Raw genomic sequence first — 24,984 nt, forward strand, 5'->3', positions numbered from 1 at the left:
ACCACTGGGATGACCCAAAAGACACCATACTACTGAGAAGGTGTGACAGAGGAGTAGTCAGCACTGCAATATCTCTATCACACCTTCCAAGGCTCAGGGTCCATTTCAGAAGAGGCAACAGAAAGAATGTAAGAGCCAAAGGAGAGATAGGACTGTTTACAATGCAATTGTTCAGACAGAAACTGGCCTCAATATCCACAACCTCACAGTGCCTAGTAATACCTTCACAAGACCCTCATAATGGAAGGAAAAGATGATGACATCAAAATAAAAGATAAACGAATGTAGACAGGGAGGGTATATAATACAGAATGGATTTGTGAAGGGGAAAGTGGTGGAGAGTAGGGAATTATGGTTTTAAGTAACTTCTCACTTTGATTACATGCATCATTTCCCCCTGATCTCTGAATCTACCATGTGCATATATTCCTTACACCCCAGATATACCACATGGGAACATTCACTAACTCTAGGTCTGCTACCTTTGTAATTTCTGTAAAGTTGGGGTAACCATGACTGTAACTTTCTTCATTACTCATTTCTCCTCTGGATTTCTTGATCTCTGCTTTGATATTTTCCCTCTGATTGTTCCTTGAGCTTAATCATTTGCCTCCATAGGAAAGCACAGGGCAGATGCCATGTGTGTTCCTTCAAAGTTTTCATAGCTCTACCCCAATCTTTCCTTGAAAGTCTCAGCTTAACTCTCCACACATGCTTATAGCTCTACTTGTTTTTTTTTCCAAAAACCTCAATTTCTCTTGTGGTAGAAAAGAAGCGAAAAGTTGATCTGAGTCACTGAGTTACTGTAAGAGTTAATTGCTGATGAATTAAACTTGTCTTTGTCAGCAGATGAAAAAAAAAAAATCCTTAAGAGAGAACTGTTCAGAAAGGGCCCATAGGGACGATAAGAAGGAGAAACAGTTTAGGCTAAGACAAAGTAAAATAGTGCCACCTGACCACAGAAATTATTCCTATGCAAATTGCCACATTGTCTTTGTTCAATTCTTCCCTCTGCTATGAAAACTCTAAAATGGAAATAAAATCTCAGCTAAGGTCTAGAGCTTCTGTTGGGAGCTATCCCACCTCTTTGGCTCCTGGGTAAATAAACTCCTCTACTTTCACTCATACTGACATTGGAGTGATCTTTCCAGAAAATTTTTGCAACATCTCTAGAGGCCCCAGCAAGATTTTCCTTTGCTATGACCTCTGTTGGTCAGGAAGTACTGCTGCTCCTGGGCCTCTCATCCTGCCAAAGGTCCCTGAATCAAACCACCATGTTACACCCATGGTCCCCATGAACTCTTAACCATCCATGATGTAAAATGCAATGCATTCAGTCCAACTTTCAAAGTGCCCCACATTTTTTATCAATCCTAATGATTTTCAAACATCCCCATAACCCAAGGTCTTTTAAGTGAGCCATAATACCAAAAAAAAATCCCCAAAAAAACCAAAAAGGGCACAAAATATGCACTCATACTGCAAAAGATGGCACTGGGCATAGCAAAGAAATATTTAACCAATACAAGATTTAAACAGTGTAAACATCAAACTGTGTAGTTCCAAGACCAACAACTCTAGCCAGTGACAAGTCTCCAAGTCCAATAATCCTAACCAGCAACAAGTCTCTGGAGTTCCAATTTTGCTCCTCCAGCTAGGCTACTCACAGTCCTGGAAAACTTCATTGGGGCTGGCAGCTCTCCTTGGCAGCCATCTCGTGGTCCTGGCATCGTCACTGGGTCTCCACTGAAATCCACAGTTCATCCTCACAGCTCCATCAGGTCTCCATGCAGGCATCCAGCAAACCTGCTACACACTGCCCATGGCCATTTCCAAAACACAGGACCGTGTTGCAAACTCAATTACCCTCTCTTTCCTGCATTTCTTATACTCCATAATACCAGGAAGAGTACCAATTTGTTAATCTGGGGGAGGGGGAAAATAAAGCAGACTTTGAAGAACAGGATACTCTTTGAGCACTCAGGCCCCTTCAAAAGAGTCTACATTCTTCCTGTTGCCCCAGTGCAGGTCAGCTGGCCCAAACTCAATGGTTGTAATCTCTCAATTGCAGCTGAATGGGCAGCAGTTTCACCCAAAGATTTCATTTTTTCTGTGCCATATCCCTCTGTACACACCAGTCCATTTCTACACACTGCACAAGTTCTCAGGACACAGGTATAACAGCAAGCCTCTCATATAAACTGCTTCTAGCCCACTCCATGCAAAGCTCCTTCTCACCCTCATAAGCCAAACCTCACAGTCCATAGTTCTCACTGCATTCAGGTCTTTCAACTCTGACCAGAATAGTCCATCAAGCTGTACTTACAGCACTGCAAGGCATCTCTTAGGCCAATGTTTCAAATCCTTCCACATTCCTCTAGACAATCAGCTCCAAAAGGCCAAAGCCACACAATCAGTTGTCTAGAAGCAACGCCACTCTCTGTACCAACATTACCGTTGCAGTCAGGTTCACATTGCTGGTAGAAATCAAAGAGAAGCTTTTTGGGAGGTAGGGGAGAAGGAAGGAGTTATTTTGGCTTACAGACTTGAGGGGGCGCTCCATAATGGCAAGGGAAAATGATGGCATGAGCAGAGGGTGGATATCATCCCCTGTCCAACATAAGGTGGACAATAGCAACAGGAGAGTGTGCCAAACACTGGCATGAGGAAACTGGCTATAACACCCATAAGCCCACCCCCAACAATACACTGCCTCCAGGAGAAGTTAATTCCCAAATCTCCATCAGCTGGGAACCTAGCATTCAGAACACCTAAGTTTATGGGAAATATCTAAAGCAAACCACCACACCCTACAATTTGTGATTTATCCCTAAATAAACTTAATAATTCATAATTTATCCATCTTGAGTCCATCTTTAGCAATTCTTTGTAAAAGGTAGTACTGAACCTAAACTTGAGGTTCATAAATTTAGGAACCCCTTCTGAGCCCCCAAATCCTGCATCACTTCTACCTATTCCTCCTAAGTGCCAAGATTAAAGGCATGTGGACTTGGCTAAGAAAATGTTTTTGAAATCTTCATTTTAACTGTTGTACTTGGAGGGTGTGTGTTTGTGTGCAGACACACATCCATGTACCAACTCACATGTTTTAAGCCACATGCTTCAGCTCTTCCACATATGGGGTAGCCTTGAACAGGATTCTTAATATCAGCCAGGTGTGGTGGCACACTATGACCTTAGCACTTGGGTGGTTGAGCAAGAGGACCGGAAGTTCAAGGCCATCCTTGGTTACTTGAGACTTTGTCTCAAAACAAACAAACAAAATGAAATTCTTTTTCTTTTCTTTTCTTCTTCTTTTTTTTGCATGTATATATGTATATGGTGTGAAGTCAACATTGGGTGTCTTCCTCAATCATTCTACACCTTTTCTATTTTTTGAAATTTTTTTATTTTTTTATTTTAGAGAGAGCAAGCAAGACAGAGGGAGAGCAAACTGGCGTGCCAGGCCTCAGACACTGTAATCAAGCTCCAGATGCTTGCACCACCTAGTGAGCATATGAGACCTTGCACTTGCCTCACCTTTGTGCGTCTGACCTACCTAGGATCTGGAGAGTCAAACATGGGTCCTTAGACTTCACAGGCAACTGCCTTAACTGCTAAGCCATCTCTTCAGCCCATCCTACACCATTTTTTTGAGACAAGATCTCTTATTGAACTTGGAACTTACTGATTAGGCTAGACTGGCTACCGAGCAAGCCAAAGGGATTCTCCTATTCTACCGTCCCAGAGCACAGATAACAGATGCACCCTGAAGCACTTGGCTTTTACTTGAGTGTTGAGGATCCCAAACCAGGTCCTCATGCTAGTGTGGCCAGCACTTTACCAAATGAGCCATCTCCCCAGCTCTCAAAAAGAGATACTTAATTTCCTTAGGCCCCAGAGTCATTATCAGTAAACTGGAGATGATTTCTACCATAAAAAAAAAAATTGAATGAGGGGGCTGGAGAAATGGTTCAGCTATTCAGGACTTGCCTGCAAAGCCTAAGGATCTGGATTCAATTCCCCAGTACCCATATAAAGCCAATGCAAAAGTGGCACAGGCACCTGGAGCTTGTTTGCAGTGGCAGGTGGCCTCGTGCCCCCATTCTCTCTCTCTCTCTATCTTCTTCTTTCTCTCTGTGTCTCAAATAAATAAATATATTTTTCAAAAAGAACTAGAATGATTCATGATAACACAAGGATGATTCTTGGCAGGCATAATGTTAATTTATAACAAGACAAACAAATTCCAAATCTCGAAGCTTACTAATTACATAAACATCAGCACGATCTCAAATAAGGGTAGAATAAGTTGTACCCCCACTACCTGGTTAAATACATTTTTTTATTTTCTAAACATTGTTTTCTCTTTCAAGAATGGAGCCTTAGATACAGGTATGGTGTCACATGCCTTTAATCCCAAAACTCAGGAAGCTAAGGTAGGAGGAATGCATGGGCTACAGAGTTCCAGGTCAGCCTGGGCTAGAGTGAGCTCATTCTTCAAAAATCAAACAAGATGAGGCTGGAGAGATTGCTCAGTGGTTAAGGCACTTGCCTACAAAACCTAACAACCTGAGTTTGATTCCCTAGTACCCACATAAAAAGCCAGCTGCACATAGTAACATGTGCAGCTGGAGTTTGTTTGCAGTGGCTGGAGGTCCTAGTGCACTCATTCTCTCTGTCTCTCATCTATTTCTGTTTGCAAATAAAGTTTAAAAAAAAATAGGACTAGAAAGATGGCCTAGCAGTTAAGGCATTTGCCTGCAAAGCCAAAGGATCCCAGTTCGACTCTCCAGGACCCACATAAGCCAGATACACAAGGAGGCACATGCATCTGGAGTTTGTCTGCAGTGGCTGGAGGCCCTGGCATGCCCATTCTCTCCCCCCCACCCCCGCTGCATAAATAAAATATATTTTAAGAAATATTTTTGGGCACACTCCACCTTATGTTGGCCAGGGGCTGATACCCACCTTCTGCTCATGCCATTGTTTTCCCCTGAAGCCTGTAAGCCAGAATAAACCTCTTTTTCCCATAAGCTGCTCTTGGTGGGGTGATTTCTACCAGCAATGCAAACCTGACTGCAACAGTAAAGTGGTACCCAGGAGTGGGATTGCTGCTAGACACCTGACTATATGGCTTTGGCCTTTTGGAGCTGATTTTCAGGAGGAATGTGGAAGGATTTGAAACCTTGACCTAAGAGAAACTTTGCAAGGCTCAAAAAGACAAACTCGGAGAGCACATGCAAAGGATGTACAACCCTGAGAAGGAGGCTAGGAAAGCCGACCGCAGCAGCCGCTCCAAGACCTTCACGTCCACTGACTAAGACAGCTTCACATTCAAGTGCCACCTGTGCATGATGGGCTTCTGGCGGTGAGGCACGCTGGTAAATCACTTGTCAAAGAGACATCCGGGCATGAAGATATAGAGGAGGTGCCTGAGTTAACCCTACCCATCATAAAACCCAACCGTGACTACTTCTGTCACTATTGTGATAAGGTGTGTAAGAGTGGCAGCAAGCGGAAAGCCCATATTCTGAACAACCACCCAGGAGCTGAGCCTCCAGCAAGCATTCGGAAACTTCGTCCTGCCGGCCCTGGAGAGCCAGACCCCATGCTGAACGCCTATACTCCGCTAGCAGGCACCAAGGCCACCCCTCCTGTCTGCTGCCCACACTGCTCCTAGCAATACAGCAGTACCACCAAGATGGACCAGCACATTTGAAAGAAGCATCCACAGTATGCCCAGCTCCCCAGCACCATCCATACACCCTTGACGACAGCTGTGATCAGTGCCACCCCAGCAGTCTTGACAACAGATAGCGCCACTGGAGAAACTGTGGTGACAACAGTCTTGCTAACCCAAGCAATGACACAACTGTCCCAGACTGTAACAACAGATTACCGAACGCCACAAGGTGACTCCCAGAGGATTCAGTGTATCCCTGTGTCGCAGTCTGCTTCTGGTCTCCAGCAGCCGCAGCTTATACAGCTTCAAGTGGTTCAGGTGGCACCGGCCACTTCTCCATGCCAGCTCAGCAGTCCACGGTGGATGCTGGCCAACTCCATGATCCTCAGACCTTCACGCAGCATGCCATCCAGGTGCAGCACATCCAGGTCACAGAGCCCAGCACTGCAGCCCCGTCACCTGCCCAGGTAGCTGGGCAGCCATTGAGCCCCTCTGCTCAGCAGGCACAACAGGGGCTCAGCCCCTCCTATATGCAAGGCCCTTCTTCCGCCCCAGGGCAGGCTGTGCAGCAGCCCCAGCAGCAGCAGAATTCCTCTGTACAACACAAATACCTCTCCAATGCCTGGAATTCCTCCCGTGGTTATTCATCTGAGATTCAAATGATGACACTTCTCCCAGGTCAGTTTGTTATAACAGACAGTGACTGGTGTGGCAACTCCTGTTAGTGCTGGCCAAGCAAAAGCCATGACTACAGGTCATTACATATCATCAGAAAGTCAACTGGAATTGGAGGAAAAGCAAACTGCCCTCTCTGGTGCAGTCCAGGTTCAGCCTTCTGCGCGCAGCGACTCCCGGGACTCCCAGCCCACCAGGACAGCACCGCCAGCAATGGGAGCGGAGAGGTGCTCAGCACTAAGCGCTAGCGCTCTCCCTGCGGCTGGGTGCACCTCTCACGTCATGGCTTTTCTCCCTCGTGAACTGAAGCTTCTGATGCCTCGGCCTCTTTCTTTAACATTTATTGCTCACTCCAGAGTTGGGAAACTACAGTTTTAACACACATATGCCAGGGGTGATTTTGCCAAGGTCATTTTTACCAAATTGACTCTTCAAACCCTTGGGGTTTCTGTGAGATGACCAACTTCTCACTTAGGGGAAAATAAAAATGTGGAACCATTTGTAATTCTTTTTTTGTATTTTTTTGGTTACTTTTATTTATTTATTTATTTATTTGAGAGCAACAGAGAGAGAGAGAGAATGGGCGTGTCAGGGCTTCCAGCCACTGCAAACGAACTCCAGACGCGTGCGCCCCCTTGTGCATCTGGCTAACATGGGTCCTGGGGAATTGAACCTCGAACGGGGGTCCTCAGGCTCCACAGGCAAGCACTTAACCGCTAAGCCATCTCTCCAGCCCCACTTGTAATTCTTGAGGTAACCAAAGGATCTGAGTGAACACTATCCTCTTAGGAGAGGAGACTCAACTTGCTGTGATAACGGTCTGGGTACTATGTGCTCCTGTTTGGGAATCTTGTTGTTGTGACTCCAATGGGGAAAAGTATTTCCCTTTTTTTTACTGTACGTCCCAACTATACCCATAAAATACCTCAAAAGTCAGTAGGTATTTTAAACAACTTTTGTGATATACATTTTTAGAATAACCATTGTATGGTGATTTTATCACTCCAGATCAGAAAGACTTAAGTTCATTTCAAATAAAGTTAAATTCTTTAAAAAATATGTTTAAGCAAGAATGAAACCTTGACTATGGAGGATTATGGTAATAAGCCAAGCCCCTTTTTACATAAGAACATATATTGTGGAGGAGTTGGTTGTAGGAAGGTTAATCAAAATTTAAGATGGTATGGATAAACCATATGGAAACCTACTTCTTTACTAGCTAATAATATGTGTGTCAAAAAAGAGTTTGGGCTGAAGTACCCTGTGGAGATGGACAATGTTGTACCCAGATGCCATAGATTATTGGAAAAATTTCAGTACCAGGGATGGGATAACTTAAAGTTGTTAGCCAGGGAGACCCCTAATGCCACCCCAAACTTTTCAGGCTATTGCCAAGGATCTTGGTTGCCCACCAGAACTAAATGGTAAGACCCTATTGATGAAAACTCCACATTCTTGGACTACAGGAATCTGAGAAATCAAGCTGGAGCTGAGCTGGAAGCGTCCTCCCTGTTGACTAGGGGTCAGGATACTGGGAAGAGCTGTGTGCAGCCTGTTTCAGGAGAAAGTCATCAACAGTCTTAACCAGCAGTGGACCCTGCAAGTTGTATGGCTGGACAGCTAGACCAAATGTACCAACTGGAGAAATTGTAGCATGTCTGTTGTGGGAGAAACCAAATGTTCTCTGATTAGACTGGAAACCTGCTCCATGGGAAGGAATTCATGTCTGGCATGGAAAACTTAACCAAAAGCTCATAGCCAGGGAGGTCATAAGCCCTAGGGGGAACTACTGCTGTACCTGGCTAAATAGCTCACCAAATTGCCCTCTAAATACTTATGTTTATGCCCATATATTAACACAACTTTCACTTTTGGTTAGAGAAGCTTCTCTTTTCAGATGGTGGTGACTGCTGGGGTAACTCAAAACTCATCACAGTGCTGATAAGAAGTGACAGTGGGGGTGTTCAGCACTAAGTGAGACCTCTATCACACCCTCCAAGGCTGAGGGACCATTGCAGAAGAGGTGCCAGAAAGAATGCAAGAGTCAAAGGAAGGAGAGGAATGCTTACAATGCTGTCTTCCAGATTCAAAATTGCCTTGATATTAATCACAGTGGCTGATGCTACCTATATAAGACCTGCATAATAGGGAGAGAAAAAGTGATAACAGCAAAATAAAAGAGAGACTAGTTGGAAACAAGGGATTCAGTGGAGGGGGCACTAAGGAGGGGAAATGGGGGATGGTGGGAAGGGACTGTGATCATGATATATTGTCTATATTTGTGGAAGTTGTCAATAAAAAGTGTTTTTTTTGTTTGGTTGGTTGGTTGGTTTGTTGTGGGGGTTTTTTGGGTTTTGGGGTTTTTTTTTGTTTTTGGTGTTTTTTTTGTTTTTTTTTTTGGTTTTTCGCAGTAGGGTTTCACTCTAGCTCAGACTGACCTAGAATTCACTATGTAGTCTCAGGGTAGCCTTGAACTCATGGCACTCCTCCTACCTCCACCTCCCGAGTGCTGGGATTAAAGGTGTGCACCACCACGCCCAGCTAAAAAGGTTTTTTAAAAACACATATTTCATGTTATGCACAAATAAGTTCAGTCCCTTCCACAAAGTTTTCTGCTCTCCTGGCCAAAGAAGGAGTGATGAAAGCACTCTGCAAACTTACCTCAGGCTCTGCTACTAGTGCCTGAAGTCTTTCCTGCTGATCCTGCTGGAAAGGAACCCTGTGCCAAGGCTGAGAGCTAATGATGTGGTCATGAGAACTATGAATTAAAAGAGCTTTAGTCATGAGTTCTAGCTCAACCCCAACTAAGCCTGATGATGAGGCTCATTCTACTTAGATGTCGGGTTCATATAAATGGCCCTGAGACATGTAAGTAAGTGCCTTCTCCCCTTCTGTCCTTCTCTTCTCCCCTCTGCTCTTCTCCCATCTGCTCTTCTTCCCTTCCTTCAGAGGCATGTGAGAGAGATTATCCAGGTCTCCAGCTGGGAAGGAAAGAAACTTTGACTAGGGTACTTTCCTGATTTGCTTACCCTTTTCTCTTAACTCTCCTTAAGATAAATCTCATAATTTACCCTTCAAAAAAAAATAAATAAATAAGGGGGGAGATGGTTCAGCACTTAAAGGAACTTGCTTGACAAGCCTGACAGACTGGATTCAATTCCCCAGTATTCACATAAAGCCAGATACACAAACTGGTACATGTGCATGTGTCTGGAGTTCATTTGCCATGGCAAGAGGCCCTGGCACACCCATTCTCTCTTCCCTACCCCTCTCTTTCCCTCCCTCCTCCCTCTCTGCTTGCAAATAAATAAATAAATTTGTAAAAATTCAAGAAAAAATTAAGGACTGGAGGGATGACTTAGCTGTTAAGGCATTTGCCTGCAAAGCCAAAGGACTCAGGTTCAATTGCCCAGGACCCACATTAGACAGATGCATAAAGGGTGCACACGTCTGGAGATCATTTGCAGTGACTGGAGGCCCTGGCATGCCCATTCTCTCTCTCCCCCTTCTTTCTCTGATAAATAAATTTTAAAAACAAAGAGCTCTTGAGCAGGGCATGATGGCTCATGCCTCTAATCCCAACACTCACAGTAGAGGTAGGAGGGTCATTGTGAGTTTGAGGCCAGCCTGAAACTACATAGTGCATTCCCAGTCAGCCTGGGTTACAGTGAGATCCTACTGCAAAACAAAAACAAGAACTGGAGAAATGGCTTAGTGGTTGAAGTGCTTGCCTGCAAAACCTAAGTACCCAGGTTCAATTCCGAGGATCTACATCAGCCAGATACACAAGGTGGCCCATGTTCCTGGAGTTCATTTGCAGTGGCTGGAGCCCCTGACTCATTCATTCCCCGCCCCTCCCTTTATCTCTATCTCAAATAAATTTTTAAAAAATGAATGTTTTAGCTGGGTGTGGTGGCACATACCTTTAATCCCAGTACTGAGGAGTCAGAGATAGGAGGATCACCATAAGTTCAAGGTCACCCTGTGACTACATAGTGAATTCCAGGTCAGCCTGAGCTAGAATGAGACCCTACCTCAAAAAAAAGAATTCTAGCTATCTTAATCTACATTCTTTAAGGACCAAAAGAGATTTTACTTGAAATGGAAAATTCCTAGAAAGATAAAGTTACCCAGAAAAACAGGTTCACAGGAAATCTTAGGGTGTTTTTAAGTACAAACTGAATATCTAATATGCTATCTAATGTATTCTTGAAAAGGTTTAGTATTAAATCTCAAAAAAATTACCAGACTGGGGAGAATACTCACTAGCTAAGGCACTTGGTTACAGTCTGCTGGCCAGGGTTTGATTCCCCAGTACCCACATAGAGTCAGATGACAAGGTGGCATATACATTTGGAGTTCATTTACAGTGTCAAAAAGCCTTGGCATGCCCTTTCTCTCTTCTTGTTGTTGCAGTCAGGCTTGTATTGCTGACAGAAATCACCCAACCAAGAGCAGCTTCTGGGGGGGGGGGCGGTTGATTTTGGCTTATAGGCTGAAGGGGGAAGCTCCATGATGGCAGGGGAAAATGATGGCATGAGCAGAGGGTGGACATCACCTCCTGGCCAACATCAAGTGGACAATAGCAATAGGAGAGTGTGCCAAACACTGGCAAGGGGAAACTGGTTATAACACCTATAGACCTGCCCCCAACAATTCACTGCCTCCAGGAGGCGTTAATTCACAAATCTCCATCAGCTGGGAACCTAACATTCAGAACATCTAAGTTTATGGGGGATACCTGAATCAAACCACCATATTCCACCCTGCCCCCATAAACTGATAACCATTCATGATGTAAAATGCAATGCATTCAGTCCAACCTTAAAAGTCTCCATAATTTTTAATCAATCCTAATGATGTTGAAACATTCATATAGTCTGAGATCTTTTAACTGAGCCATAAAAAAAAAAGAACCAAAAACCCCATAATGGCACAGAATAAATACACACTGCAAAAGATAGCATTAGGCATGGCAAAGAAATATTCAACCAATACAAGGTTTAAACAGGGAAAACATCAAACTCTGAAGCTCCAAGTCCAACAACTCTAGCCAGTGACAAGTATCCAAGCCTGATAATTCTAATAAGCAACAAGTCTCTGGAGTTATAATTCCACCCCTCCAGCCAGGCTACTCATAGTCCTGAAAAATGTCAACTAGGGCTAGCAGCTCTCCTTAGCAGCCACTTCGTGGTCCCAGCATTTCCACTGGGTCTCCACTGCAATGCACAGTCTATCCTCAAGGCTCCATCAGGTCTCCATGCAGGCATCCAGCAAACCTGCTTCATACTGAGAAGAACCCTCAATGGAGTTGGGGGTGAGGAATAAGATATATAAGAGTATAGCCTTTTGCAGGCTGAAGAGATGGGTCAGCAATTAAGGTTCTTGCCTGCAAAGCCTGAGGACCCAGGTTTGATTCCCCAGTACCCACATAAGCCGCATGCACAAGGTGGTGCATGCTGCAGTGGCTTGATATCCTGGCACACCCATTCTCTTTCTCTCTCCCTCCTTGCAAATAAGCAAATAAAAATTAAAAAATAAAATAAATAAATGTAACTTAATTACAATTGAAAAAAATTACCAGACCAGACTCAACCAGCTTTTAAAAAAATGGCAAGCATATTCATTTATTCAGTAAATAATTGTAGTCAGCCTCCTGTATCTTTGGGTTCCACATCCATAGATACAACCAACCACAGATCCAAAATACTGGGGGGAGATTATGTCAGCAGTGAAAATGTATACTCCCTAAGCAAAACAATATGACAACCATTGGCACCATTGTTAGTATTAGGTATCATAAGCCAATGGATATTGATAGGTCACATGCAAGCATATGCCACTTTAGATATGAAACTTAAGTCTCCACAGATCTGTGAACCTGCAGGGAGGTCTGAAGACAATCTCCTATGCATACTAAGGAGTGACTGCACTCAGAACCATTTGTGGAGGAGGGTGCTGGAGAGATGGCTTAGTAATTGAGGTGCTGGCCTGCAAATCCTAAGGACCCATGTTTGATTCTCCAGATCTCACATTAGCCAGATGCACAAAGGTGAGGCAAGAATAAGGTCACACATGCCCACAAGGTGGCACAAGAATCTGGAGTGCCATTTCAGTGGCTGAGGCCCTGGAGCACCAATTCTCTCTCTGTGTCTGTCTGTCTCTCTCTCGCTTGCTTGCTCACTCTCTCTAAAACAAAAATAGAACTGAGAGCCATTGGTGGAGGAGGCACTGGTCAGGCCTCGAGATAGAAGAATAGACAACACAGACAGGGCTTTGGATTTCATCCAACTGATAACCTTACAGCATAGATAGACAGAAAACTAATATAAAAATAAGTAAAACAAAGCCCCAAAATATATAAAAAAAGTTAAGCTACCAAAACAGAATTTATATAGTGTTGTAATAGAAAGTATGGAGTGGGGCTAGAGAGATGGCTCAGCAATTAAGGCACTTGCCTGCAATGTCCAACCACCAGGGTTCAACTCTTTAGTCAGGACCCATGTAAAGCCAGATGAACAAAGTTATGCATGCATCTGGAGTTCATTTGCAGTGACTAAAGGCCCTGGAATACCCATTCTCATTCTCTCTCTCTCCCCCCACCCTTCTCTCTCTCTCAAATAAATAAATAATTTTTTAAAGAATACATTAAAAAGTAAAGTACAGAATGATTGAAGGCTTCTTCGAGATGAAATCTACAGGATACTTAGGTGTTATTGAGATGGGAAGAGGTAGGGGGCAAGGGCAGCATTCTGGGTAGAAAGGCAGTAATGCAAAGGCCCTGAGGCAGGAATGAAATGAACATGCCTCTGACAAGGAAAGGAAAAAGTGTTCAAAACATAGCAAAGAGCTTAAGGCTGTCATGTAGTCTGTGGCAGAGTCATACTGAATTTGGAAGGCAGTGCAAAATTTGAATTAGAGTCCATAACCAAAAAGGTGCTTTTGGGGGCTACATGGAGAGTGAGGCCAGACCCACAGGAGTGTAGAAGAGAAGCAAATGGAAGCAAGAAGCCAGTTAAGAGGTAAAGCCAGAAATCCAGGCAAGAGGGCTGAGGAGATGGCTCAGTCAGTAACCTCCTTGCCTCACAAGCATGAGGACCTGAGTTCAAGCACAAGAATTCATGGCGGAGCCAAGCATGATGGCACATGCCTTTAATCTCAGTATTTGAGACGCAGAGTGTGGTGGTTTGATTCAGGTAGCCCCCATAAACTTAGGTGTTCTGAATGCTAGGTTCCCAGCTGAAGGCAATTTGGGAACTAATGCCTCCTGGAGGCAGTGTATTTTGGGGGGCGGGTTTATAGGTATTATAGCCAGTGTCCCTTTGCCAGAGTTTGGCACATTCTCCTGTTCCTGTTGTCCACGTGATGTTGGCCAGGGGGTGATGTCCACCTTCTGCTCTTGCCATCATTTTCCCTGCCATCATGGAGCTTCCCCTCAAGTCTATAAGTCACTTATAAATCTATATGTCTATAAAACAAGCTTCTTTTCTCCCACAAGCTGCTCTTGGTTGGGTGATTTCTACCAGCAATATGAACTTTACCACAACAGTAGAGTGGCACTGAGGAGTGGATTGCTGCTAGACACCTGACTGTGTGGCTTTTGCCTTTTAAAGCTGATTTTCAAGAGAAATGTGGAAGGATTTGAAACCTTAGCCTAAAAGATTGCTTGCAGTGCTATAAGTACAGCTTGATGGACTATTCTGGTCAGAGTTGAAAGATCTGGGTGCAGTAAGAACTATTAACTGTGAGGTTTGGCTTATGAGGTTTAGAAAGAGCTTTATCTGGACTGGGCTACAAGCAGTTTGTATGAGAGGCTGGCTGTTATGCTTGTGTCCTGAGAAGTTGTGCAGGGTTGCATTGCATAGAAATAGACTGGTGTCTATTTGCACAGGGAAATAATGAAATCTTTGGGTGAAACTGCTGCCGATTCAGCTGCAATTGAGAGATTACAATCATTGAGATTGGGCCAGCTGACCTGCACTGGGACAACAGAAAGAATGTACTCTTTTTTTTTTTTTTTAATTTTTTATTTATTTGAGATAGACAGACACAGAGAGAAAGGCAGATAGAAGGAGAGAATGGGCGCGCCAGGGCTTCCAGCCTCTGCAAACGAACTCCAGACGCGTGCGCCCCCTTGTGCATCTGGCTAACGTGGGACCTGGGGAACCGAGCCTCGAACCGGGGTCCTTAGGCTTCACAGGCAAGCGCTTAACCGCTAAGCCATCTCTCCAGCCCAAGAATGTACTCTTTTGAAGGGGGCTGAATGCTCAAGGAGCATCCTGTTATTCAAAGTCTGCTTTATTCCCCCCTAGATTAACAAATTGGCACCCTACCTGGTATTATGGAGTATAAGAAATGCAGGAAAGAGAGGGTCATTGAATTTGCAACACAATCTGCTGTTTTGGAAACGGCCATGGGCAGTGTATAGCAGATTTGCTGGGTGCCGCATGGAGCCATGAGGATGAACCCTGGCTTGCAATGGAGACCCAGTGGAGATGCCGGGACCACGAGATGGCTTCCAAGGAGAGCTGCCAGCCCCAGTGAAGTTTTCCAGGACTGTGAGTAGCCTAGCTGGAGGGGTGGAAATGGAACTCCAGAGACTTGTTGCTGGTTAGAATTATTGGACTTGGAGACTTGTCACTGGCTAGAGTTGTTGGTCTTGGAACTACACGGACTTGGAGATTTGTTACTGACTAGAGCTGTTGGCCTTGAAGCTACAGAGTTTGATGTTTGCCCTGGTTGTTTTAAATCTTGTATTGGCTGAATATTTCCTTGCTGTGCACAATGCCATTTTTTGCAGTGTGAATGTTTATTCTGTGCCATTGTGGGTTTTGGGGGGATTTATTTTTTGTATTATGGCTCAGTTAAAAGACCTTGAATTATGGGGATGTATGAACATCATTAGGATTGATAAAAAATGTGGGGACTTTGGAAGTTGGACTGAATGCATTGTATTTTCTACCATGTATGGTTATCAGTTTATGGGGGCCAGGGGCAGAATGTGGTGGTTTGATTCAGGTGTCTCCCATAAACATGTGTTCTGAATGCTAGGTCCCAGATGATGGAGATTTGGGAATTAATGCCTCATGGAGGCAGTATATTATTGGGGGTGAGCTTATGCATATTATAGCCAGTGTCCCCTTGCCAGTGTTTGGCACACTCTCCTGTTCCTGTTGTCCACCTGATGTTGGCCAGGGGTGATATCCACCCTCTGTTCACACCATCGTTTTCCCTGCCATCATGGAGCTTCCCCCTCTAGCCGATAAGGCAAAATAAACCTCCCCCCCCTCCACAAGCTGCTCTTGGTTAGGTGATTTCTACCAGTAATGCAAACCTGACTGCTGACTGCCACACACAGGTAGGAGGATCGCCATGTATTCAAGGCCACCCTGAGATGACATAGTGAATTCCAGGTAAGCCTGAGCTAGAGACCCTACCTTGAAAAAAAGAAAAGAGAGAGAGAAGAAAGAATACATGGAAAAATGGTATCATATACTTGTGATCTCACTGCTTGTAGGTAAATACAGGTGGATTCCGAGGACTTGCAGCTAGTCTTGCCTAATTGGCAAGCTCCAGGCCAATAAGAAGCCTTGATTCAAATAATAAAGTAGATGGCATTTGTCATGGAAACAAGTCTTCACCCAGATAGGGCTCAGCAGACCAAAGTATGATTGCATCATACAAGTTTGGTGACCCAATGACTTTATGGGGTTACTTACAGAACAGAGTGAGAGGTTGTTTACAGGAATGTGCAGCCCTTCCCCAAAGCAGACAAACCACCAAGCAGTCTCATTCCAGCAAGGATGAAGACCTCCTCATGGCTGCTTATGTGGAGCTCACTGTGTTCGGGTCACCCAGGCAGATGCTCTTCCCTCAGCCTCAGAGTGAGGACTGACTTACACAGCATAAAGACCCCAAAGCAGCCACACCACTGAGAAGTCTCATCCCATCCTGGATGACAAGCACCCATAACCACTTCAATGGGGCTCCTTATGTCAAGATTATGACAGATGCTCCTCCCTCAGCTTCAGTATATGGGAAAGCATGGGGACCCCAGAGCAGCCACACCACCACCAATTATCTCATCATAGATGATGTCCTCCCCATTGCCACTTAAGTGGGGCTCCCTATGTCAGGATTACCCCTGTGAATGCTCCTTCCTCAGCCACAGGATGAGATCTCAGGTTAGGGTCTGATGATTCTCCCCATGCCCTCAAGAGTTATCCCAGATGATTTTTTTTCTTTATGTAAACAAACTCCAGATGCATGTGTCACCCTGTGCATCTGGCTTTCTGCAGATACTGGAAAATTGAACTCCAGTTCCTAGGCTTTGCAGGCAACAGCTATACCAATTAAGCCATCACTCCAGACCCCAGATAATTTTGATAAAATTGGCAATGGTTGTTGACTGCTTTTGATGTGGAGGCATTTTCCATACAAGAGCATTGCTGAGGAATGACACCTGAAATTGTCCTCTAGCCTCCATATGCACATGTACACATGCACACACATACATACACCTTTTTTATATCCAAGCAAGAAAGAAGTGGTGGCAAGGTGGACTAGGGTAGTGGTACCAGAGATAAGAGAGATGAGCAACAGTATCCAGTTTGGAGGTAAAACCAATTAAACTGTGCTCATTATGCTCATTAGGTGTTGGGTGAAAATGGTGAAGTGTAAATAATGATCAAGAATAACTCCTAGGTTTCTGGCTTGAAGCAATGAGTGAATGACAGCAGTATTTTTAAAGGAAGACTGGCAGGAGAACAGGTTTTGAAGGAGAAATCTAAACTTCATGTTTGGAAAGATTCAACCAATATATCCATGAAATATCCATCTGTGATTTGATCTGTGGTCAAGTAAAAATTTTAATAGGAAAAAGATAACACCAACCCTTCTATTTCTTCAGGCTATTCTGATATGAATCTCATATTAAGATACCTATGAGAAGTAAAAAAGGGTTTGAAAATGTGGTTCATGTCTACTACCAAACTCTGTTGGGAATTTTCAATGAAAAAATAAACTGAACTTGGGCTGAAGTGATAAGAGCTTGTCTCTCACAAGTCTGGGATGTCACTTCTTAAGCCAAAAACTATTTACAAAATAGTTTAATGGATATGTCATGCCCATCAAGTTGTCCTCTAAACAGATGAGGAGGAGTGCTTTGAAATGCTGTGTTCTGGACATGAACTAGCCATTGCATTCATCACTTCACAGCAATTGTCGTTAACTACATAAGACATGCACAATATTGGGCTCATCAATACACCATCAGTGATGATGGAGGAGAACAAAAAAGTTTAAAGATATGAAAGTAGAAAAGGGGAATGGAAAGATGGCTCATCAGTTAAGGCACTTGTAAGTGGCACATGCATCTGGAGTTCAATTGTAACGCTGTTCATGCCTTTAATCCCAGCACTCAGAAGGCACAGGTAGGAAGATCACTGTGAGCTGGAAGCCTGCCTGAGACTACATAGTGAATCCAGGCCAGCTTGGTCCAGAACAAGACCCTATCTCTAAATAACAAAAACAAACAAACAACAACACACACAAAAAAAAAACAAAAACAGAAGAGAGACTAGTTGGAAAGAAGAAAAAGTGGGAGAGGAATGGGGAGATGGGAGAAAGCTGATAAAAGAAGATAGTGGAAGGAGACAAAATATATCATGCTCATGTACGAAGACTGTCAATGGAAGCTTTAGCAGTGTTCTACTTCTCTCTCTTTGATATTAAGTCTCCTGTCTCACTGGTTACTGAGCAAGGGAGAAGGAGAGGCAGGTTTGTTAAGGAAGCAAACTTCCTGTGAGCCTATGGGAGTAGGGCTACACTCTGAAAACTGAAAACCCACACTTGCCTCTCTCCTCAGCAGCTATGTGGACTCTTTAACAATGTTTTGCTGGGACATTTTCCAAAAGCATGTTTGTTGCAAAAATGTGTTGCAGCGTAATCTTGCTATAAAGTTAAATTGTGTGAAACTAACAATGATTTTCTATGTGCAGGGACAGCTAGAAAAATCCAAACATAACAAAAGTGAACTGAGCACAATCTGTGTTTCATCTTTAGGTTAATTTCAACCCCAGAAGGAATTTGAAAGTTTAGAGTTTGACTCCAAGTGGTTGTGTACTAGTGGCCACATGTGCACCACTGATCCTGGCCATTTTCATGACCCAGTGGTGGTCACTGCACGGATTAAGACAGTACAAGACTTCTCACCTTACAATTGGTTTTATTTCCAAGATTTTGCTTTCAAGATTTTTGTATTTCTTACCCACAAACCCCACAATTCCTATTGTAAACAACCACTACTGCTCTGATACTTCATTCCTACAAAAATGAAGTGTGTTCTATTCCCTGCCTACCTTTCCTAACTGCATGCCCCACTATCTCCAGGTCATGTTAACACACTTCTAATATGTGTTTCTCTCCCTTGAGTATGGGCTATACCTAGTGATCTGTTCCTAAAGAACAAAATACAGAAAACGTTAATAGCTGCAAACACCTGTGACTTTGGTCTTGCTGACATTCTCCTAGGCCCTCTTACTTGTTCACACTGATGAAGCAGCCATCATATTGGGAAATGCTTTACGTAGAGGGAAGACCTGAAGCCCAAGTTCACCCACACATGAGGAGCCAACTACTGCTTCAGTGAGCTAGTATATGGATCCTTCCTGCTCAGGCCTTTAGATGTCTGTGGGATAGATGTCTTTTAAGTGACGGAGCCAGAAGTTACAGATAAGCCACCCCTACCTTGCTGGCCCACAGAAACTGAGATAAGCTATGTTTTAGGATAACCTGTTAGGCAACAGTCTATAACTAATACATTCATTCACCAGGGTGGTTATGAGAATAAAATGAGGTAATGGAAAATGAATCTAGGCCAGGTGTGGCAGTACATACTTGAAATCCTAGCATCTGGGAGGTGGAGGGAAGAGGATCAAGAATTCAGTCATTCTCAACTACACAGCAGTTCCATGGCAGCCTACATAGGGAGACTGTCTCATTATTTTTTGAAACAGGATCTTAAATCTAGGAAAAAGAAAAAATGTAAGGAAAGGGCTGACACCACAGAAAGCATTGTTCAAGGTGGGAGGTAAAGACTTCAGGACTAGATTCCTGCCACAGCTTTGTCAATGCTTTTCTTGCTTCCTGTCATGTGATTAGGAAGGAAGGGAAGCAACAAGGAAGAGGGTGGCGAGATGTCTCAGAGTAAAAGCCCTTGCTATACAAGCGTGAGGACCTAAGTTTGATCCACACATTCCCATAACCCCACCCCTGAGGGGTTGGAGATGGGAGGGTCCTTGCGCTCCCAGATCAGCTAGCCTTGCTGAAAACCAGGGGCTCTGCATTTAGTGAGACACATCTCAGAGAAATGAGATAGAAGAGTGAGAGGAGGAAAACCAGATACCTTCCTTACCACAGACCTTCCTCTGGCCTGTGCATGCATGCCCACTGGGCATGTCCATCTGCACACACATGTGCACACATGCACAAACACACACATACCAAAAAAATATCTGATTGGGCAGAAAGAGTTTAAAGAGCCAGGTGGAAAGAGTATCCTGTGACATTATACACCCCCAACCACACACACAAAGACTGACTGATGCATTCATGAGCCCACAGGAAACACCAACAGCCCTCTGAGGAAGAGCCCTCAGTGGACTGGGGGCAGGGGAGAGAAGACATAGGAATATAACTTGATGGGAATAATACCAGCACCTGATACAGTCATACAATAAAATTCATAATCAGGACTGGAGGAATGGCTTAGCAGTTAAGGTGTTTGCTGCAAAGCCAAAGGGCCCAAGTTCAATTCCCTAGGATCCACGTTAGCCAGATGCACAAGGGAGCGCATGCTACTGGAGTTTGTCTGCAATGGCTGGAGGCCCCTGGCATGCCTATTATCTCTGTCAAATAAATAAATAAAAATATCTTTTAAAAATTCATAATCAGCTGGGAGTGGTGGCGCACGCCTTTAATCCCAGCACTCGGGAGGCAGAGGTAGGAGGATCACCGTGAGTTCAAGGCCACCCTGAGATGACAGAGTGAATTCCAGGTCAGCCTGGACCAGAGTGAGACCCTACCTCGAAAAACCAAAAAAAAAAAAATTCATAATCAAGCAAAACAAAAAACAGTAGAGGGACTTGTTGGAAGGAGAAAGTGGATAGAGGAAGGAATGGGGAGTAGGGAAAAAAAAAGAGGGGCAACGTAACTATGATCTAATTGCACTTTGTATCTACATAAAATTTGTCAAAAAATAGGCCGGGCATGGTGGTGCATGCCTTTAATACCAGCACTCAGGAGGCAGAGGCAGGAGGATCACCATGAGTTCAAGGCCACCCTAGAGGGCTAGAGATGGCTTAGCGGTTAAGCGCTTGCCTGTGAAGCCGAAGGACCCCGGTTCGCGGCTCAATTCTCCAGGACCCACATTAGCCAGATGCACAAGGGGGCGCACACATCTGGAGTTCCTTTTCAGTGGCTGGAGGCCCTGGCGCACCCATTCTCTCTCTCTCTATTTGCCTCTTTCTCTCTCTGTCACTTTCAAATAAATAAATAATTAAATAATAATATTAAAAAATCTTCCAATGTTTCCTATTCCTTAAAGGAAAAAAAAAAAAAACTTACATTCAAAGCCTACAGGCTGTCTCCACACTTCACTCTCTATTTCCAGGCTTATTTCTCATGATGCTCTCACACTACTCTGCTAAAACTAATCTACTCATGAAATCCCAAATAAACTTTGCATATTCCCATCCTAGGATCCCGCTAGTTAACTTTTTCCCTTTTGGTACTCATTCCTTCTTTTTTCCAGAACTCCAAACTACCTGTTTCCTTACCTAATCATTTAAATACTATTTAAGACTTCCCTACTCCACTAAACTTTCCCAAACTCATCACTCTAAAGGGATCTTAATGGAGAGTGGAATTTCAGAGGGGGAAGTAAGGGGGGAAGGAATTACCATGGTTTATTGTCTATAATTATAGAAGTTGTCAATAAAAATTTATTAAAAAATAAAGTGATCTTATAACCAAGTGTGGTGGTGCATGCCTTTAATGCCAGCACTCTGGAGGCAGAGGTCGGAGGATCACTGTGAGTTTGAGGCCAGCCTGGTACTACAGAATGAGTTCCAGGTCAGCCTGGGCTAGAGGGAGACCCTAACTCAAAAAAAAAAATTATAAAGTGATTTTATTTCTTCCATAAATTATAATTATAAACTATAATATAATTATTATAATTTGGTCATTTTTGCCTAAAAATATCTAGATATACTGGGGCTGGAGAGATGGTTCAGCAGTTTAAGGTATTTACCTGCAAAGCTTAACAACCTAGGTTCCTTTCCCCAGCACCCACGTCGGGCCAGATGCACAGTGGCACATGCATCTGAAGTTCATTTTCAGTGGCTAAAGGTCCTGGCACACCCATTCTCTGTCTCTCTTCTACCTCTTTTAGCTTGCAAATAAATAAAAAACATTTTTAAAATAAAAGACACAAAAGTAACTTCATAAATCATCTAATCCAAGCTGGAGAGATGGCTTAGCAATTAAGCACTGGCCTGTGAAGCCTAAGGACCCCGGTTCGAGGCTCGATTCCCCAGGATCCACATTAGCCAGATGCACAAGGGAGCACATGCGTCTAGAGTTCATTTGCAGTGGCTGGAGGCCCTGGTGTACCCATTCTCTCTCTCTGCCTCTCTCTCTCTGTCACTCTCAAATAAATAAAAATAAAAACAACAAAAAAACCTTTAAAAAAAAAAAAGAAATCATCTAATCCAACAATTCATTTTATAGGTTTAAAGACAAAAAAACAAAAACTGAGGTCCAGAGATGAGTGTGACTTCAAATAGTAACAGCTCTGGGACTAGAGCTGAAGCCCCAAAATGTTCAAGTTACTCAATCTAAAAAGACTTGTCAAGTGTTTACTATATACAAACTATAAAAATTTAACTGTTTTAGACAATATGCCATTATTTTATCAACAAAATTACTACTATTTACCAGCTAGGGGAAACAAGGAAAGCATCAGCCACGATGTAAGTGTGACACATTCTTTGGAAGGGAGAAGAAAGTCACCTATGCACTATCTTTGGTCCTTTCAACCACTCAGTTATTTATTCACTCATCCACTCTATAGAGAGATGATAGATGACAACAGAAAGAGGGATCGTTCTATTTGAGTAACAGAACAAGTAGGAAAAAAAGTATTATCTTGAAGCAACTCACAAGAAACAAATGCAATGTCAATCATACCATTAAAAATGGTTTTCTTCCCTTAGCTGGAGCTGGGAAACAAGTCAGAACCATACCCAAACACAATCCCACTCTACAATATCAAGCTACCATCAATCACGGGGTATAAGAGGGCCTACACCTATCAAACTGTCTATCAAAAAAGTAAGTGTTATCTCAATTTTCTGGGCGCTAACTCACTCTCCGTTGGAGAATCTGCTTCTCTTTTCCAGATAGATGCAGATCCTAAGAAGAGAGCTGCCCCAACATACCTCAGAAGGGGCCCAACTGAAACTAAGGACAACTGGCGAAATAAGCAAGGGTGATGTTTTCCTGTGAACTGGATACCAGCACAAAGGGGAAGGAGATCAACGCAGAGAAAAATCAACTCCTACCAAATCAGAGAGCCAGAGCCTCAGAGGCCCCCAACACCTCAGCACTGAAGCAGACCAAAAATGAACCCAAAATGGCTCAGGGAAATCTTGCGGAAGAGGGGGCGGAAAGAATGTCAGAGTTACATGTTGGGTCATGATTTTCAGAGACATTTATCATACTAATAACTGGGGGCTAACTCCACAATGCACGACCCATTTTCAATAATAAGGAGGGTCTAATGGGAGGGGGTAGATCACAGATGAGCCTAAATAATGGTACCAAACTGCCTGTATTTACTGAAAAGAAAACTAATATATTAAATTAAAAAAAAAAAAAAAAGGTGGTGCACGCCTTTAATCCCAGCACTCAGGAGGCAGAGGTAGGAGGATCACCATGAGTTTGAGGCACCCACTAAGACTACATAACAAATTCCAGGTCAGCCTGGGCTAGAGTGAGACCCTACCTCGAAAAACTTTAAAAAAAAAAAAAAAAGTTTTTCTTGCCAGGCATGGTTGTGCACACCTTTAATCCCAGCACTTGACAGACAGAGGTAGGAGGATTGGAGACACAGCTCAGCTGTTAAGGTGCTTGTCCAAAAAGCTCAAGGGACCTGGGTTTGATTCCCCAATACCCACATAAGCCAGATGCACAAGGTGGCACATGCATCTGGAGTTTGCAGTGGCTAGGGGCCCTGGAGCACCCATTCTCATTCTCTCTCATTTTTTCTCAAATAAATTAATTAAATTAATAAATAATTTAAAATGTTTCCTAGCAAGCTTGTTTGGGCTAGAGTTAGACCCTGGCACAAAACAAATAAACACACATGTTTTTCTTCTAAGAAATATAAATTAATATTTTTCTAATGTTAGATCTGTAAAATCTGGCCTATTTTCAAAACATGGAGATATGCATATATACCTTTTTAGTCTATTCTGGAGTCATAGGGACTCTAAGCGGCATATGTCCAGTTTACAATTTATTTGATGAGTATTCTAAAACAAGTAGCTTAAGCTTTCTCAATTCAATTTTCATATCTGTAAAATAGGAATCATGCACACCTGGCACGGTATTTGTAAGAATTAAAATACAAAGTTTTTAAAAAATAAGGCCAAGCCTGCTTTCTAAGTAATCAATATATTCTACATGAATAAAATAAAAAGTAAGTTTGCCAGCTAAAACATGTAATAGAAATGTCAAAATTTGTAAAATCCTATAGCTACTAAGCTCCCAAATAAATTTCTATTCTCCTACAAATTTTTCTAGAATTATAACCCGTGCATAAATCCTTTTACAATTTTCAGGTGGCAACATTCCAATAATCTATAGGATACTATTTGGTATGTGTAAATACAAAAACTTGTAAAAAAAAAAGAATAATAATAATAATACAGGGCTGAAGAGATGGCTTAATGACTAAGGCACTTGCCCGCAAAGGCTAAGGACCCATGTTTGACTCTCCAGGTCCTACATGGGCCAGATACGCAGGGTGACACGAGCACACAGGGACGCACATGCGCACAAGGCGGCGCACACGTCTGGAGTTCAACTGCAGTGGCTGGAGGCCCTGGTGCACAATTTCCCCCTCGCTATCTCTCTCATTCTTGCTATAGCTTTCACTCTCTTGCATTTTAAAAAAACAAAAGAAAAGGTCAGTCTGTTGGCTAGCCTCAATAAAAAAGTTTAGAATACAAATGAAAACACGAGTTGTTTATGCAACGCAAGCAAATACATTCTTGGGTTTTGTCATAATGAAAAGATACCAGAGGGCTGGAGAGATGGCTTAGTAGTTAAGGTGCTTGCCTGCAAAACTGGAGGATCCAGGTTCAATTCTCTAGTACCCACATAAGCCAGATATACATGGTGGCGCATACATCTAAAGTTCGTTTGTGGTAGCTAGAGGTCCTGCCGTACCCATTCTCTTTCTTTTTCTCTCCCTCTCTCTCTCTCCCCCTCTCTCAAATAAACAAATAAATAAATAAAACATTTTAAAAAGATACCAGTGAAGAATGCCAAGAATAGAG

The 24,984-nt window shown here is 43.3% G+C and overlaps 1 pseudogene; it reads left to right on the top strand.

Annotated features, from left to right (window-relative positions):
• Window positions 1-512: 512 nt before the first annotated feature.
• On the top strand, window positions 513-6,739 carry LOC101609316 (annotated as a pseudogene).
• The last annotated feature ends 18,245 nt before the right edge of the window (window positions 6,740-24,984 follow it).

The sequence above is a fragment of the Jaculus jaculus genome, chromosome 3 (assembly GCF_020740685.1).
Source record: "Jaculus jaculus isolate mJacJac1 chromosome 3, mJacJac1.mat.Y.cur, whole genome shotgun sequence".
Lineage (NCBI taxonomy): Eukaryota > Metazoa > Chordata > Mammalia > Rodentia > Dipodidae > Jaculus > Jaculus jaculus.